Source organism: Molothrus ater, chromosome 1 (assembly GCF_012460135.2).
Source record: "Molothrus ater isolate BHLD 08-10-18 breed brown headed cowbird chromosome 1, BPBGC_Mater_1.1, whole genome shotgun sequence".
NCBI lineage: Eukaryota > Metazoa > Chordata > Aves > Passeriformes > Icteridae > Molothrus > Molothrus ater.
In genome coordinates this window covers 44,810,013-44,827,899 of record NC_050478.2, presented here as the reverse complement: position 1 = coordinate 44,827,899, position 17,887 = coordinate 44,810,013, and positions in this window count along the sequence as shown.

Here is a 17,887-nt window from a genome sequence, read left to right as displayed (position 1 = left end):
TTACCACTTAGTCCTAGATTAAAGGACAATTTGCCTTGGGGAGGTGGCATGAAGGATGTGACAGCAGTGTTTGTCTTTCCTGGTGTGAGAGCAGGGTGCTTCTTTTGTGTGTCATGGGATCAGAAAACTCGACTGCTTTTTCCATAGGACAAGCTCAAAAAGAACACAATTGTCTCCTGTATTGTCAGAGAATGAGAGAGAAAGAAAGATCAGAGAGGATGTGAACATGGCAGGGGGTTAAAATTTGCAAGTTTTGATCTTCTCCAAAGCTGCTCTGAGTTTAATCCATTGTTGAACAGCAGCCCCAAGCATCAGTGTCCTGTGGGGATGTTACAGTTCACATGGTGGGCAGTTTGGTTACCTAGAGGTACCCACTTAATCCAGTTCATGATTAGCAAAAGCACCACAGGGTTTATGTTCAAAGGTAAACCCAAGCCCAAGTGCACAGGAGCTTGCAAGGACCAGGCAACTGTGCAGCCATAAAGTGCCCTTGTGCTGCTGTACCTTCTCCAAACTGTTTCTCTGCCCCAGAGCCCAGCTCAGGCTGCCACTGCCACAGAACCTTCCCTGCACTGCACTTCTACAAGGGGGGATTCCCAGGCTCCTTGCCATCACAAAGCACCCAACATGAAGGGGCCAGCAAAGTTGTGAAGAAGGTGGGAAATGATGCACTTATGAAGACAGAAAAGACATGTCTGGGACAGGAGAAAAGGAACACCTCAAGCTGAAATAAGCTGTGAACATTTCTATGCATACCAATGAAGGAGGCTCTGAAACAGGATGTTTCTGGATATATATAACAGGATACTGCTTCTGCATGCATTTCAAAGATTTTTTATTAATTAGCAAAAGCTCAGAAAATAATAATTTTTGATCTAGCAATTTGTACCTTAAATCTTTCAATGAATGCAATTCAATCTAGAAACTGTATCCAGAACTTTATCTGCACCTGGTTTGGTAAGAATCCTCTAGGATTTACAAAGAAAAACACACATACATTTACAGATGAACCTGAACTATCAGGTAAAATTGAAAAGAATATATTCATGACAATAAGATTCATCCCAAGTAAAGACTAAAAAGAAGGAGAAAGTTTTATTTCTACAATGATTGTCGGAATAAGGTGGCTTGAAACATGCTGAATCTTAGCTGTGCAAAGTCTTTAGCTTTCCAGGAAAGAGATACTTGAATCCAGCCAAAAATCTAGGCATTCACTAATAAGTAAAATGAAGTTACTTGACCCATGTGACAGGGAAAGCCAAATTCAAGATTCATAATTATTTGCCCAGCATTTAACTGGACTGATACCTCTCACTGGTGGTCAGGATTAGGACATCTTCCAGAAGAAATTCTTCAGGGATGGGAGGTCCTCAGGCTCTAGCTGCTGTGGGAAACCCCCTGAATAGAGCTAAAATAGGATTATTTTTTTTTAGCACCTCCCCATTCAGAAATATTAATTTACAGCATCACAATTGTGAAAACCTGTTCTCCCTAATGATGTGGGAACTACCCAAAACCAGGATTTCTACCATTCCCACAGAGACTATTTCTAAAAGTCATCCAATGCTAGGTTTATGCAGGTTTGTATAGAAGTACTAATATTTTTTTCAGTCCATACATAAGTCTTCTTTTTGGCATAGGAAACCAGATACAAACTGATTAATAGATATTGACTGTTTCAAAGACAAGCAATGAAACCAGGTGTCTTTACTAGTGAATGCCCCAAGAAATGAATTTGTGACCACTGATCAGAAAATAAGACACCTTCTGATACTTTCCCTAAGGCAGAGGTCAGACTACAAGGTGCAACACAGAAATTCCAAGACTGAAGAGCGGTTTCTGACAGGAACTGCAAAAGCAAGAGGGTGATGGAGGTGGACCCACCTCTCTGGGCTCTTTGATTCTTGTGCTGGGTGTGGGGATACTTGATACTGCACTTCAGAATTAAGAAACAGATTGCCACAAAGGTGGTGCAGGAATACAGCCCAAGACAAATTAACAGATGCTCTCTCCTTTTTTTCAGTCCCTTGGGGCAGGCAACTTTGGATGTAACTGCTGAAAATGCAGTTAACCATAATCTGTTGCCAGATGTTTAAGAATTGAGTGGGATTCTCAGGAAGGGGTTCCCATGGAGGAAGATCAGCACACAGCTTTGTGAGTGATGTGCCAGTCAGCAGGGTAGCAGCCTCCTCCTGAGACACAGAAATTGAAGGTGGTGGGGCAGAAAGGTGGAGGCTTCTGCTAACTTCAGTCAAAAATGCTGATTTAAAAAAAGAAAAAAAAAACCACATTAAGTAAAAGCATTGCTTCCTTTACATTGCAAAACACAGGAAGACAGCACAGAGGGCTAGTAGGAGGGACAAAAAAAATCCTCTGTGCCTGGAAGCCAGGAGATCAGCCAAAAACCTGGTTTTTGTTTGCAGAGCGTCTTTAAATCCACGAGTCTTGCCATATTTTAAATCCACGGGGATTTTCCCTTCCCAGGGAGCTAATTAAACTACACAGCTTGTTTTGTTAGCTAACAAGAAGCTTATATCCTTTATGGGACTATGAAAAACTCCAAGAAAGCCAAGCCATCACGAGCAAGCACTGCACACAGAGCACTGGTGTTGGCAGTGCTGTGTAATGCCGAGCACACCAGCACTTTTCAAATACTTTTCCAGGCTTTCAGAGGTTTTTTTTACCCCTAATTCCCAGTTTCCATCCATTTCCACCTGATGCTGATTTTTTTAATTTTCCACCCAGCTGACCAGTTGAGGGCACAGCCAATATTGCTCCACACATGAGGGATGCTGCCACTCCAGGAGTATTTATGCAATAACCAAGAGAATAGTTATGGATCTCATCTGCTTAAATGCAGGTAGAACCAGAGGAGGTGGGTCTGTCACAACCTAATTTTGGGAGGATAAAAAACTCAGAGGGACTTCTGTTCTGCCTCCTTCCCTCTGGGAAAATGACCCTGACCTGTGCCAGCAGCACCACGTGCTCAGCCCCTTGAGCTGGGCAAGCTCCCTGCAGACCATCGCTCTCCAACATCAGGAGCTAACACTTAATTCACACTATTGTTTTCTTTTCCTTGGAAATTTTGTTTCTCTGCATGGTCAACGTTGCATTTCCAAATCTGCACTGCTTGCTCTGCTGTGCGTGACCTTGGACGTTTCATCACAAGCAGCCCATCCATGCCTTAGCCCTGAGCTCAGCATCCAGACAAAGACTGAAAGAAGTTTTGACTTAGGTTAGTTTTGTTTCTAGGAAATCTTGCCTCTCATTTTGACTATTCTCTCTAATTAGGGATCAGAGGGCCTGGCCATTAACAGTGATAGTAATTTTTCAAACATTGGGGGACGGAAAGAAAGAAAACCAGGATGCAGCAGGAGTCTTTCCAATAATTTCCTCTTTTCTTTCTCTAACCCTCAAGTTCCACATAGAGAAAGACGTGCCTACATTAAACGCACTGAACTACAATCAGAGGTTTGCTTTTTCTCTACTGAGAATATGGAAATGCCTCACAGGCCATGCTAGACAGCCATGTATTTTGAAATACTGGATACTGTAATTATTTCTATTCCATTTTAAGAATAACACATCAATAGTCAAGCAGCAAACACTCCCTCCACAGCAAACTGATGGAAGAGCCAGAGAGCTTGTTTAAAATTCAACACATCAGCCAGAAAAAGTGCAGCCAGAGAGAAAAGCCTGTGTGCATTTCTGCTAACTGTCTTGAAAGAAGACAGAAGTCAGACACAGGCCACATCAGAAGTGACAGCAATGACCCAGAGTGAATTCTGCCCAGCCAGCTTGCAGAATCCCATGTCCTCAGTGCCATGGCCCAGCCAGCCTGCACCTGTCCTGTACCACAGTGCAGTAAAGGCAGCAAACAAACATATCAACTTTCCTTTCTTCTGGGGAATGAAGGGACTTCCCTGCTTCATATAGTGCTGGAAAGATAATTTATTGATATTTGAAAGTGTACAAATACTGCAGTAGTATTACAGTGCTTAACAAGAGAATTAACACCTCCACTTTTCCAGACTGTATCCAAAGCTGATTCTTTTTGTGCTATCCCATATTTAAATTCCATCTGGGAAGCTTGACCATAGCTTTCCCTAATGCTAACAAAATGGCCTAGCTGAACTATGGACTTGAACATTTGACAGTGATTTATTAATGACATCTCCTAAAAACACTGACTGCACTCAAACTAACACTAACTCTGCTTTGGCCAGCATTTCTAAACTAGACTTGTCTGGGGAAATGCACAGCTAACAAAAGGAGGCAGCGTGGGTGTCTTTGGATACAGATCTGGCCAGGTTTCCAACACTGAATAGGAATGGTAATACTCTTCAGTACAGAAAGATGATTTATACTTTCTGAACCTCTAGGCATCATTGAGGTCCTCATCCTTATATATGAATCACAACCTTATTTCCACATGAATGAAATAGAGATATATATACACACAGAGACACACATATATATGTATATATTCACAGAGCAAGGAATCTGCAAGAACTCAGAAGAATAACCTTTCTGTTTTGCAGTTCTGTGATTCTTGAGAAGAATTTGCAAAGCATTTCATGTCACAGCAAGTTGGTTGAACATGTACAGAACTTGTGATAAGAAGCTCAGGAAGAAATAAATTCAGATAAAAGAACAATGTGTCCCACCACTATGAAACCCAAAATTTAAAATGCCCAGAATGTTTCTGGCCACCCCACCGGACATTCTTCCATCCCTACTAGTGTAGGGATCATCCCTGTCAGAGTTCATGCTTCACACTGCAGATTTCCGAGTGCTTTGTGGTCACTGTTCACTGCAGCACTCCCTGTGATGGTTTACTTTCCTGCGACTGCTTTCACTCTAGCATAACATTTTAATTGAGAGCAAATTAACAAAACAATACTCCATAATATCCTTATTTCCTCCAAGTAGTACTGAGAAGCCAGTAGGTGCCCCAGCATCATTCTTGCCTGTAGTCCAGTACAGTGATATGATGCATGGGCTTTTGTGGCATGGGGATTGTAAATTGTAATTGGTTATTGATGCATTTGCTTGTGATCAAAAAGTGCCATTGACTGCCAAGGGGTGGTTCTTCAATTAATCTTCTTTGACCTAGCATATACTGGCCTTTTTCTACTTCAGTCTCATATACAATTACAATTCTGGCTTGTGTTAGTCAGTATAAGAATATACACATATGCCATTTACCTTCTATTAAAATGTGATGGCTTGCAGATTCCTAAAGTCAAGTATCCTATTTCCTCAAAGCAATCTTCTCTTCATCCTGCCCTGCATCTTTCAAAAAACTGACATTTAGAAACAGATTCTTTTCAAAATTTCCTTTTGAAATCATCCACAAGAGCTTGTTCTGATTCACACAGGATTTCTATTGTGCTTTTAACCTCTGCTACCAATTTGCATGCTTGCAATTTTTGTTTGTGGAGTCACTCTGCTAAAACAATGCACAAACAATGCTTGCATGCCTCAAAACTGAGAGAAGTATAAAAAAAAAGATCCAGCAAGTCAAGCTTGTAAGAAACTCCAGGGAGTAAAGAAGAGCAGCCTGAATTCCATCCTGACAGCTGCTGCTGGTGATAAACACAGCAAGGAAGTTTGCTATGTGAAGAAAAGGTTGGATTTTATCTGTAGGGACCCAGGAGGGCCCTTCTGACAGACAGACAGAGATGCTTTCTAAGGTGTGAATCTATTCAAGCAACTTTGGAGGGGCCTGAAGATTTGAAAACAAATATCTTCCTTTTATATCTGGCAAATATCACGGTTTATCTTCCTTTTATCTTGTCTGAAAACTTACTCGTCCGTTAATGATATCCTAATTTTCCTTTAAAAATGCCTTGGCTGTTTGACTTTTATAAATTGATCACTACACAAATCTACTGCTGCAATCTCTGCAATTCTCTCTCCTCTGCATTTATAGCCTTGCATCCATTAGATTTGCATATATATATATTCAAATAGGCACTTGAATCTCTGAGTTTCTTGACAGAGCAATCTAATTTTTATAATTTATATATTTTATTATAATAGCAACATTTAATTCCCAGTAAATTACCAAGTTGTTTTCAGTGAGTGCAGTAACACAACTCAACACTATTTCTCTGAGAAAGCAGAAAGAATCCTCCCTCTACCTTCCAATGTAACAAAACCCACTTGAGACAGCACCAGTTTGCAGCATCTAGGGGAGGAAGGGTCAAAAGTGAAACCCCACTGAAGTGGTACACTGCCATCAATGATGAGTATTTCTCAGATCCATACATCATAGTCAATATCATCATAACTATAGCAGAATAAATTGGCTCAAATAAGCACATAGAATTAGTTTTTATTTCATCTAGGTCTGTCTTGGTTGAAAAGGCAGTAGCTTGCCCTCCTGGGGCTACTGGATCGCTGTTTGAGCTGTGGAAATCACCAAATACCTCATGTACCCAAGGACAACGAGGGATCCATTGGCTGTTACTCATCTGTCCCTGCACTCAGCCCACCCAGGATACAGCCAGGAGTGGCAACACGCCTGAGGCATTTGCATTTTTAGTTCACTCTACCATAACATCTCCTTTTGGTCAGCGCTGGTCTCACAGAAGATGCTGCCCCTCCAAAAGGTGCTGGGAGTCAGTGGAGCTCCTGGCCCCAAGATGGTGCTTCCACATTCACTTTTCCAGATACCTCTCTGGCCATGGTCAGATACTGATACTATAGGTGCTTCCAAACTAAATTTTTGCTCTACATAGTTTGCATTCTCACCCTGGCCTATTCAGCAGGGCAATGTCTTAATAATAGTTTTAGGAATTGCAATTCAATAAAATGGGAATTTGGTCCTACTCAGAAATCTCTAGCAGGAGAAACACATGTTCATGAAACCAAAGGTGAGAGGCAAAACCTGCAAGTAAATGTGGGTAAAAGACAAATCTGGGAATTAGAAGACCAAATCTGAAGACTTCATTAACCTTCGGGAACTCCTAGTTTAACACCCTGCAGGCTCACTTTCCCTGTGGCAAAACAGGAATAAAGCTGGATTTCTCCTGTGAAAAATTTTACTGATATTTCTCTATAGAAATGCAATATATATGAGCAGCAGTATTCTGGTAACTTAAATTGCCACACACTGAAAATTCTTTTAGCATAACTTAACAGGATAAAAATTTGAGTCTTAGGCAAACCCCAGAAGGATTCTGAGGTTTGTGGGTCAAAATGAAGGCCTTGCACATCTTTTTCACATTCATAAAGGCATGAGGTTTTGAGAAAACTCTTCAAATCCCTATAAAACCGAAGAAGACAAACAGTCTGCTGCTCTGGGGAAACAGGAAAAGGTTTCAGGCTGGAAGCAGCAGGTGTAATCAGCATTTCTCTCTGTCACACAGACAGAACCCTAGCATCCTTTTTTTCAAAGAAAAGGAGGGATTAAGAACTCTAGCCCAAAGTAAAGGTTTAGGTTATATAGTTTAGATTAGCAGCTCTTCCTTCGTGCCCTACAGAACAGTTCTCATTAGCTCACAAGTGCATGATATTTTAAAGTAAGATCATTTAGGCTAAAAGGACACCTCAGGATGTCTCAAGTTCAACCCCTTGCTCAAAACAGGGTCCAAGAGGAGTTCAGACTAGGTTTCCTTGGACTTTGTCCACTTGGTCTTGTTAGATACAGTTTGAGCTCTCTCTTCAATGGCTAGAGCAAGTTAATGCTGATTTTGACAAGAGTCCTGCAGTCATAGCAAGCAACTACAAACCAGAAGGCAGGTTATTAAAGCAAAAGCATGACTGTGCAGTGACACTGTAAATGAGCACTTGCTAACAAATTGCCTCAGGAGCAGGCCAATGCAGTTAAAGCAAAAATAAAAACCAAAATCCATTCTGCACTCTACACACAAGATTAATAGTTTAATCAACAGGGTTTTGTCTTGTTTAAATAACCTATCTTTCAAACCCTCTCATTTGGATCTTCATGACAGTGTAGTTCACCTGATCTCAATCTCACTCAAGGGTGACTTAACAAATTCTCTGATAAAAGTCTCTGATCAGAGAAACACCCAAAAATCTGAGCCAGTGACTACGTACTTGAGAAAATTTAAAGCATCAGGCTAAATTTCCCCTTGTTACACTACCACATGAGCCAAGTTTACCAGCAGTGGCTCAGCAATAACACTCAGGCTGATCTGCCCAGTGAACAACAAAACATTTCTTAGGAGTTTGCCTAAGAAACTGTTTTTCCAGCCTAAAACCAGCCAGTTTCAGCTTCCAGAAGATCCTGAATTGCCCCAAATGGTAAAACAGACAAGATGATGGAAAAAGTTGTTTGCACATACCTGCATTCAATATTTATTTTGAAGCTTTGCAAAAATTCCAGTTTCATTGTGAGACTGGAAACCTCATCCACAGCAGCTCAGTTTTAGTTTTAACACTTGATTTGCCCAACTCAAAACCTGATTCCTCCAGTAAGCTCAAAAGAATATGAACATGAAGCCATGGCCACACAGCAGGAGAGGCATGCAGATATGTTTTACATGACACATTATATTAATTACTGTATACACTCTATTAATGATAGCCATGAAGTTTCAGCACATAAACACACACAAAACACATGATCACAAATATATAGGCACACACACCTATTATTAATAATAGTAACAAATCACCCTCTTCTTACTTCTCTAAACAAAGGGAGCCTCATCACAAACCATCAAAAGGGATTAAGTGCACCAGCAGATACTCAGTGACTTTAAATAAACCCCAGATGAAAACAATAGCTTCTCATAAGCCAATTATATCTGCCACATACTCCAGGCTAGAAAAGGACAGACCTTTATAATTATATTTTTCTAGTTACTATTTAATAATACACAATCATTTTATATAATAAGCATGGAAATAATTAACATTTTAAAAGCATGTAACTTGGCAATTTTCTTCCTTTGCCACTTATTGGAAATTTAATTTGTTCATGAGACCAAACAACAAATGATTCCACTGAATTTAAGGAATGTTTTTTCATGAATGAGAATCAAGATGTTTCTGCAGACACTCTGGCCTCATTTAAGATTTGATACTTAAGTGTGTCAGTTTTATATTGAAAAATGAGACATCATAAAAGCAAATTGGGATCATTTAGAGAGACAGCCCAGAATTTTTCTTCAAAAAGGCTTTAGATATTTCTGTAACAGATCTTTCCAGCATCACTAGACTTACACCTAGTAAGTAGGTGTAAGTCTAGCCCCCTACCCAGGGGGCTCAGAGACCTTGGCACAGAGCCCAAGACCCCTGTGCCTTTACACCTAAAATCAAAAGTGTATAATTTCTGGCCTTGTGTGCCATCAGAGACTCAGACCAACCAAGTTCCTGAAACCATGCCTAACACAAAGTATTTCCATGGCAGGGCTGCAGTCAGGTGAGTTACTTAGCTGCTCACACACCTGCACAGCCTTACTCCCATATCTAAATAATTTTCTCTCATTCTGCTGAATTACTGACCTCAGATCCCAGGCTCAGCCCTCCTGTGCAGACTGGCTGACTTGCTGAGCTCAGCTGTGATGGATGCCTCATCAAACCATCCTGCTGGGAAATAACAAATTTATTTTCTTCCAGCCCCTCCCCCACTAGTTAGGGGTTCTTCCTAAAAATATTTGTGATAAATGAAAATTTTGAAAACTCTTCAGGTTAATAGTCCTAAGAGATTTTTCTCATCTGCTTTTGTTAACAAAGTGGGAATTCCAACCCCATCTCTGTTTTGTTAAGAACATGAATTTATTAAAAATAGAAAAAAAAAAAAAAGAAATCAGATCCTTCAATAGCAAGGTATCTCACAGAATCACAGAATAATGAGTTTGGAAGAGACCTCTAAGATCATAGAGTCCAACCTATGCCCTAACACCTCAACTAGACTATAGCACCAAGTGCCATGTCCAGTCTTTTTTTAAACACATCCAGAGATGGTGATTCTACCACCTCCCTGGGAAGAACATTCCAGTACTTTATTATTCTTTTGGTGAAAATTTTCATTTCATTTAATTTAATAGAAGTACTTCAAAGAAAAAAAATAGAAGAGATAGAATATAAAAAGTCTTCTATTAATGACTTACACGATATGAAATTAATATTGCAAATGGCCTGGCATGTCAGCCATTTGGGATAAGTGGAAGTTTAAGCCCTCAAATCCCTCTCATTTTCTTTTCTTCTTTTCTGCTTTTGGGGGCTGTAGCTCCAATTCTGCCCAAGAGAGCAGAAGGTGCTAATTTCAGATGTTAATACAGATGAGGCTGATATAGGAAGTCTTTGAGCTTGTTAGCGTGCTAGGAAAAAGAAGAAATACCAGTTTCTCACAGGGCGAGCCCCATTCGTTTATCCAGTGTGCCGCCTCTGTCGGAGGAGGCGGTAAAGCAGCCGAGACGGAGAATTTGCTGTGCCAAGCAAGGGGCTGCCACAAGAGGGAGGTCCCACTGCAGCCGGCTGGGCTCGCTCACCTGTGCTGCAGTGAGCATCGCCCAGCCAGAGCCCGGGGCCGCCGCTCCTGCTCCTCCCGCTGCTCTCGAGCCCATCCCGCACAGGACGGACGCCATCCCCCTGAAATGCGCTCCCTTCCCTTGGGACCTCATCTCACCTCTCCCTGCCTTGTGCAGAAACTCTCCGTGGCCTGAAACTCATTTTGGTGGCACGTCACTGTCAGAACCCAGGAAATTCCTCTGGCTGCCCTGGAGGACTCGAGCCCCTGCCCAGGGGGCTCAGAGACCTTGGCACAGAGCCCAAGACCCCTGTGCCTTTGATTTAGCCCTTGGAAAAAACAATCACCAACCTTATATGAAGAATATAAGTAGAATGATAGTGAATTTATCAGAGGGTGAAAAATAGATTTTTGGGGTTTTTAGAATGGGGGTTCAAGGGGCATGATGGAGGAATCTGGGCATGTCCTGTCTTTCTCCTTCTTCTTCTTGGCCTCCATCTTCTGCTGTGATGTTGGCACTTTTAGATTGGTTTAAAGTAGAAGCTCACTGTCTAACATAGGTGATAGGTATTGGAAAGTTATTGTAAATATTGTACATGTGGTTTTTAGTATAAAAAGATAACACAGCCCGGGGGGGCAGACGGAATGCCTCTGACTGTCTTGCTGAGCGGACCTCAGCAGGTCAGGAGAAAGAATTTTATAGATAAGGAACAATAAACAACCTTGAGACCGAGAACTGAAGAGCTCTGACTCCTTCTTCGACCGCCGGGCTGGGAAAAGAGACTTTCTAACACATCTTGGGATCACTCTGACCAGCGAGAGTCCTGAGATGTCACTGCTGAGCTAGCTGGGAATACACTGGGAGCACGGCACAGGCAATCCGGCTTTTGCAGGGGCAGAGAGGGATACAGTCCTTGTGGGCACTATCTGCTCATCACAACTGTTCATCACACTGACACCGAGGAAAAGGAGGAAGCAGGTATTTAGCATGATATAAATGTACTAAAAGAATCCCTTTGGATGCCAAATCATTGCAGTCCTCTTCCTCAAACAAATTCGTCCTCTTTTGTCTCTCATGCTATGTGACTTCTGTCCACCACCATGATGCTGTGATTTATTCTTTTTGAAAACTTACCTGGAAAACCTAATAAAAAAGTAATCCAACATGTTTCATTAACATGTCTTCATCTTTCTAATAATGGCACAAAACCTTGTGGGTTTGGACTTTTTCATCCAGTATAAACCAACGATGTACAGGGCTTTGATATCATTTAAACAGAAATCCTAATTCTGACTTCCAGCCACCTCTTCTTTTCTGACACAAGCAGTCACATTCACAGGGACTATCCAACTCTGAAACAGCATTATGTGGAGACTCCTCAAAATCCTAGGCATCTCTGAGACTATGATCCAGCCCTAGGGTGCTATTTGGCACAAACCCACAGCTGGTGTGACTTGGTAAATCCTCATGGAAACCACTAAAGCTTTAAGAGTTTGTAGCAGCAGAGGGTCTGACTAATGCAAATGAAAGCAGAGCTTCTCTGGGAAGAGGGAGGTTAAAGCATGCAAGATCCTCCTGCCATGACTGGATGGTCAGGCAGCTTTCTCTCTAATTTCTAAAAAAAAGGAAAAGAAATTAGTTGCTTTACAGGCAAAGAGATTCTAGAAAAAATGTGGGGTTTCCCCCCCCCCCCCCCCCAGAAATCCTCTCAAACCCAGAAGAAAAGAAGGGTAAATCCAGCAGCAGCAGCTCCTCTGTGTCTGGAGGGGCTGGACAGGAGTCAACACAAAAGGCTCAACTCCTGTGAATGGTGTTCTGATCTTCTCACACTGTGACCTTCATTTATGCCCTTTCAGGGAGCTCCTACAAAGCTGCTTTCCTCCAGAAGAGCAGGAGTAAAAGGCGGAAAAGGAGCCCAGCAAAAATGTTCTTCCAAAAAAACCCCTCCTACCTCAGAATCTGTGCAAAAAAAATGCCATCTTCTGGTTTTGCACACATGTTCTCTAAACCACAAATCTTCTCATATAAATCCTATATGACAAAATCATTCTCCATTTAAGTCCTGCATGCAAGTGTTGACTCAGATTAGTTCAGAAGACTGTTGTTTTAATACTTTTCTCTTTTTGTCCTTGGAAACTTCACAAGAACTTCATTTTTGGATTTCATTTACTCTGCATAAATGGAGTAATGCGTTGGCAAATATCTTGTGTTGCCTCCATTCCCTAAAAGGAGTCTGGGACATGGGTAGGGGGTGTCTATATCTGGTTAGAAATCAGAACAGTTTTTCCAATGCCACTTAGTTACTCGTGCCAGCAGTGCCAGGTTCAAATGACTGTGTTGCATTCCATTTTTTGGATGAACAAGAGCCTGTTCTCCTCAAAGCTTGTCCCCAAAAATGGCAGCAACGAGGAGGGATGATGTAGCAGCAACACACATTGTCTGACCAGCACCACTGCTAAACACCTTCATGTTGTGTTTGGAGAACTCTGACAAGCTCACCTGGATCCAGGATGACTTCCAGCATGTGCTTAGTTTGAGACATGGAGTAGGTGAAGATGGCAGACAGCTGGCAGACATTGGCTTGTATTTTGCATTAATCTGGGGTCTTAATAACTGCAGCGTTTCCCACAAGGCTGCTGCAAATGGGGGACTCTAATCTTATACAGCTGGGTGATATGAGCACATTTGGGGAAAAAAAAAATCTTTACTTGTTCCTACATGACAAGAATCAGTGGAAGACTGTGGAAGACTGAGGGGCTCTGTCCTATGATTGATCTGACATTCCAAGATATCTCTCAGAGCCAGCACACCTCCAGGACCTGCCAGTGCACATCCTCCTCCCCCTGTTTTGGTTTATGTCTTCCTAAACTGAAGAACCTGGCACCTGAATCCCACTGTTCTGTGGCAGTTCTTCAGCTAAGAGACCTTCAGCTAAGAGACCTAATGGCTAACAGACCTTGCTGTGTTCCTTCTCAGCACTCTCCTGGCTGTGCCTTGAGGTTATGAAGTAACAACAGGAAAGTTATAAAAAAGCAATAGTTTTGTCTCTGAGGACCTTGTGCCCCCACCCTGGGTTGGGATTACACAGATAAAGCTCATTTCCATGGGCCAAGATAACAAGGCACTGACTTGAGCATCCCCAACACCACAAGATTAATGTTGCATAACTTCTTCCATTGGGACTTTGTCATCTTTACAAGTAACTAATGCCCACTCTGAACAGAGAGCATAGGGCATATATTTGTCATCATTTTACTGCCTTCAGCTACAGTCCAGACTTACCATTCCCTATGGCAGCCAGAGGGTTATTTTCAAAGTCTGCAAAGAGCTGAGAAATTTCTTTCCCAGATTATTTTAAGGTAATGAGACTCTCTTTCCACATGTTTGCAATCAATGCTGCAGGTGGGTCCTTCCTTTCTGAGCATTTTCATGCCGCTCTGTCAGAGTGCACTCCAGATCCCGGTATCAAAATACAGAATAAAACTGCAGCATTGCAGAGATTATGTGAGGGCAAGGATGACCTCTGCATAGATAGATGCTCAGGTTAGCATGTAGCCCCTGGTGGATTTTCATGGCTTTGTTTTTGCAAAGTTGAACTCAGACATGGTCAAAAGTCAGGTTGGAGTTGAATCCAGTTTTATGAAGCATGCCTGAGAGACCCTGGAAAACATGAGTTGGTCTGGGTTTTTAAAAATATAATAATTTGGTTTTCTTTAACAGTTCAGCAGAAGCAAGGATGTGTTTGGAAGTGGTCTCTCACTTTTAAATGTCTCTCTCAGATACATTGTTAAAGTTGGCTGCAGCAATTCACAAGTTTTAGGTCCTCATCAAAATACACACACACAGGTCAGGTATTATTGTTATTATTATTGCTTGAAAACCCTTTCAATTAAAGATTACTTATAGATGAGATGAATATTGAATAAATGTAATCCTTGGATTAATTAGCTAAAGCCCTATGTTAATCAGAAAGCAAGAAAGGGAGAAACACTAGCTCATTAAGCATTTACAAGTATGTTGTATGTGCTTCCAGGATTCAGTTACCCTCTCTCCATAACACAACTGTTTTTTATTTAACACTTGGATGTGTGTGAGACACCCAATGTCCTCCTATGCTAAAACTCAAAACTGCCAAATTATATAGTGTTAGTCATCACCAGTGTGAGGAGAAAAATACTAAATAACACAGTAAAAAACAGTTGTGCTACATCTCCATCAATTGCATACACATGATATTTACATAACTAATAGCTGAATTTGTGGCTGTCCATTACTTATTCACACCTTGTGTGGAATAACTCAAGAGGTAAAAGACTCGTCCATTAATCTCCTCCCCCCAGTCTATAATCCTAAGAAATCCTAAGCCCTGCAAGACACTTGATCCTCTTAGGAAAATCAGGCCCGTGAGCTGAGGATGATGGTGTGCTTGGTGCTGAAGCACTGCTGATGAACTCCCCATTCATTGTATGGCTATGCAAGTCCTGGTGAGCCCTGCATGGGTCTGTCACCTGTTTGATGGACACACACAGGCATGGAAAGTCCTCCATGTGTTCCACCTCCCTCACAGCCCATAAGGTGTCTTGCTGCTCTCCCAGGCCTGCTGTGCTGGAGTCTCATTGTAAAATTTTTGTGTACATTTTTTCTTTAATGGAGCACCTTCTACCATCAAAGATGGATGTCAAAAGGATGTGAAGTGCACTTTTTTTACTTCATACACAGCATTTTGTAAAATATCCCACCATAAGGTTTTTTTCACCATGAATAATTCCATGTTGCAATATCTTTTTTCCTCTAAACTAATTTTTTTTTGACCAATGCTATTCAGTGTCCACAAACTACAAGCAGACTATCACACAGGCAAAACCAGCCCAGAGGTACGGCAAGATCCCCGCCAGCCTAATCCTGGGGGGAAACTACAGATCTCTCTGCACTTACCAAAAAACAAGGCAAACAAGGCTGGCAAGGCAACCTAAGGTTCTTGGTCTCATCATATGTGACACCACTTTGTTGCACCGAATCCCACTCCTCTCCTCCCCAGCCTTCCTCTGCATCACAGCCTCTAACACTGCCTGGCCCACCCCAAAAGTGACGGTGGCTCTGCAAGTCTGCCACACGTTCCCCCAAGGACATGTACCACAAGGAATCAAGATTCCAAGGTTTCTCATCATGCTTGTGTGGCTGCACATCAGCCTCAGGGGGACCATCACTTCCAGAGGAGTCAGACAGCATCAGATGGAGGGAGGTTATTTATTTCTCTTGAGGCTCTAAGGCAAAGGGAGCAGTCTGTCATATGCAAAGGATCTGTTGCACCACAGGCTGAGTTGGAAAGGTAATGTAGGGATTTCTCCTTAGGGGTAAGTTCTTGGGCAGACACTTTAATAACACTCTTCATTAGGAAATAATTGCCAGGCGCTATGCAACTCCCTCCTCTCCATGGGAGGGAGTGCTACGGAGTCAGAAGTGTGAAAGGTCCCTACCTAGACAGGAGTGAAATGCTGCCACCCAGCCTGTAACAGCACAGTTTTATCATGGCCAGTCCTACAGCCTTTGGCAGTGCAGGTACAGGGCAGCAAAGCAACAGCCAAGCAGAGCCTATCGCAAATATGCTTATCCACACAGATGTGTGTTGCTTCATGGGAACAATGTGAAACAGCCTCCATTCCTGCTCTGTCCCATATGCTGGCACCCCTCAGCTGCCACCTCCTCTGTGAGGGGAGTGCAGGGCACTCTTATGTGGCCAGAGGTGCCCAGGGCCTCTGTGGCTGCTGTGGAAACACCACACCTTGCCCCCACTGCTGTGAGCAGACAGTAAAATCAAAGAGCAGGTGTTTCATCTCAGGGCAGGAGACAGAGATATTACCTGGCCACACATTTTGGTAGTAAAATGAACTTACAGTCTCCATCACTTTTCAAAATCACATACTTGGTACCTTTGGGCATGCCAAGTGGCACAGGCAGCTTTGGAGCCTGCAGCTGTCCCAGCTCCAGTGCAGATCATGGGTGAATCACTGACTCTGTGGTGGAGTGGAAACCAGGACGCTCAACTCTGCCAATGAGATGCCCACATGAACAGGCCTTAAGCATGCAAAATCCTTGGTGGGAAAGAAGGGGTAAGGTCCATTAAAGGACAAGGGGTAATAGTTTTAAACTAAAAGAGGGCCAATTTAGATTAGGTACAAAAAGAATTTTTTTGACAATGAGAGTGGTAAAACAGTGGCACAGGTTGCCAAGAGAGGTGGTGGAAGTCTTATCCCTGGAAACATTCAAGGTCAGTTTGGACAGGGCTATGAGCAATCTGGTCTACATGAAGATGTCCGTGCTCACTGCAGAAGAGTTGGAACAGATGGCCTTTAAATGGCCTTCTTGCCCAAACTATTCTGTGATTCCATGAGGCAGAAGCAGTGCTATCACTGAGTACAGTGCCAGGGGGTGGAGTGTGGGGTGTGATGAGCATCCACAGCCCTTTTGCATCCTGCCACAAAATTCTTCAGAAACTCGGTCTTCATTTAACTAGAAGACCCCCTAGATCTTCTGATTGGGATAGAGATGCTTGGGACTGAGGCAACTGAAGCATCTTGCAAAAGATCTGTTCCAGTAGCCTCCAGCAGCTGGGAATTTCTCCTTTTTTTCCTGGAGCAGTATTAATTCAATGACCTAGCGATCGCATTGGAAACAAACCACATCAACATATAGAGTTACAGGTGAAACTTATTCACTGGGAAGACCTTCAAAAGGCACTATCACTGTCTTCAGATCCAGTCAAGCCCACGGGTGTGGGGAACACACAGTGAAAATGCCCTGTGCAATGAACTTGTAGGGTTAGAGCTGTTAATAATGTATGGGCATATACCATCCATTATGTATTAAGCTCAGGAGAGCTGAAGTCAAACATAGATCAAACAATCCATGGGATTGGATTTAAAGTACTTGAAAGGTACTCCTGAACCCAAATTCAATGAGAAAAAGCAGCAATTGAGAGGTTCAGACTGACATCCCCTCAGAAACTACACCTGTTCCAAAGCAGGAGTCTTCAGCACATGCCAGTGGTGGCAGCAGCCTCAAGCTGATCTCTGCAACAGTTCTCTCTTTTGGGAGGGAAGGAAGGGATTAACACTCTCCCTGATAATCCTTGGAAAAAAGTCATCATGCCAGGTCCCCGAGGGACACCTGTGCAAGCCAGGGGTCTGCAGTATGTTTCAGAGATGGTGTGTGGGTAAGCTCTCCTTTTGGGAGACCAAGAGAAACCCCACACTGGGAATGCACCCTTGGGCACTCTCTGCAGAAGCTACAGCTGAGGCAGATGGAGCAGGTTTTACTCTGGATGTCACTCAGACAAAACTATTCTTGGCCCACTGAAAAACTGCAAGCTGCAGAATGCAATACAATACTTTGTGGTTCTAAAGGACCTTCCAAATGAGGGTCTCACATTAATTAATTAA